General features: G+C 30.7%; 2 long non-coding RNA genes across 2 annotated transcripts in view; both read right to left on the bottom strand.

Annotated features, from left to right (window-relative positions):
* Nucleotides 1-1,674, bottom strand: part of LOC125502507 — a 4,104-nt gene that overhangs the window by 807 nt on the left and 1,623 nt on the right. The gene's annotated exons all lie outside the window — the stretch shown is intronic.
* On the bottom strand, nt 69-1,668 carry LOC125502508. The gene is made up of 2 exons (XR_007280273.1): nt 1,577-1,668; nt 69-1,447 (listed from the first exon to the last, which is right to left on the bottom strand). It is a non-coding gene; the product is annotated as an uncharacterized LOC125502508 (long non-coding RNA).

Genomic DNA, 1,674 nt, shown 5'->3' with positions numbered 1-1,674 from the left:
CCTAATCTCAATTAAAGTACTGGGTGGTGATTGGTGTTTGGATATGTTGATAATAAAAACTTCATAAGCATTTTCAATTTTTTATTGCAGTAAATAAATAGGCGAAACGCCAAGTACTCTTAATTTGTGAAAAGTGTTTTATACAAACAACAAACCTTTGATCAAAAAGCAAAATGAGCACGTTATGAATCAAGGTTTAAGAAAATAAACAAATAATTCAGTGTAACAACTAATGAATTAATTAATTCAGTGCATTCAATACTTTTAGAATGTGATAATACAAATATAGGACAAACTAAACAATATTTAAAAAAGAGAATGTACGAACATAAATACAACAACACAACAATAAAAACTATTTCTGTTATCTCAATACATACATACCACTGTCACAAATGTAAAAAATAATTCAGACAAATTTAGGTTTCAAGAGGGCAAAGACCTAAAACAACATTGATTTTTACCGATCATTAGTTACCAAGTTTTTCCATTGTTTTGATCTCCCAAAAAGAAGGATTTTTTCTCTCAAAAACTGATAAACGTTTTAACACTTTATAAACTATAGTTATACAGGTTTTAATTGTGACATATATATATGTGCAAATTGGTCTGTTACTTAATTTAACTGTTAACTTAATACGGTCGTAGGGAAAGTATGGCAGATGAAATTACACAGCAAGAAGTTGAAGAAAATTTATTTTCCCGAAAAATAGAAATTGAAGCCGCACTTTTCGTATAAAAGTAAAACGATTTCAAACTCGGTTTTCTACGAAAAGAGGTATCTTATCGGCAAAAATTATTTTGTTTTCATGTCAAATGGTTTATTAAATGTAATTTTCACACGGTTATCTTTGACATTGCTTATCATGGTCATGGCATGGGAGTTAATGACACTTACTACAGCTTTTGGCATTGCAGCACCTTCGAAATCAGTCTGCAATGCAAAATGCCTATATTTTTAAAAACGTACATTTATTAGAAACTCGATTTAATTTGAAACTGAAATTATTAAAGCAAACAAATATTGGGGTCTTCAGCACAGAACATTCCCCATCCCCCAATGAGAAGTACTGTGAACTTCAGAACTTAATACGTCATGAACATTATTTAAACGCCGAAAAACGTGATTTTATGTGGTTGCTGTTGGTGTTCAGCACAGAATACATGCCCATTGTCCTCTTTTGTGCGCAAATGATCAATAATTACGCGCAATTAAACATACCTGGAAGTCCTTTTGTTGGTAGACAATTTAATATTAGTCTCCCGTGTGCCTTGAAACACATCGTGAAAATGCATACTACAAATAAACATACTACGAAAATAGTAAAATACGTAAATTATTCACATGTATGTAGTAATATTTAAAATACGACATAGGATAGTCTTATTTAAACATACCTGGAAGGCCTTTTATTGGTAGACAATTTAATATTAGTCTCCCGTTTGCCTTGAAACATACATCGTAAAAATGCCTACTACAAATAAATATACTACGAAAAGACTAAAATACGTAAATTATTCACATGTCTGTAGTAATATTTAAAACAAGACTTAGGATAGTCTTATTTAAACACACCTGGAAGGCCTATTGTTGGCAGACAATTTCTTAATAGCATTCGGTTTTCCTTGAAACATATATCGGCAAAATGGCTAGTACAAATAAATATATATGAA

This window comes from Dendroctonus ponderosae, unplaced genomic scaffold (genome assembly GCF_020466585.1).
Source record: "Dendroctonus ponderosae isolate FM_Combo_2020 unplaced genomic scaffold, Dpon_F_20191213v2 Dpon_F_20191213_1, whole genome shotgun sequence".
Taxonomy (NCBI): domain Eukaryota; kingdom Metazoa; phylum Arthropoda; class Insecta; order Coleoptera; family Curculionidae; genus Dendroctonus; species Dendroctonus ponderosae.
This window is presented reverse-complemented; position numbering and strand designations above follow the sequence as displayed.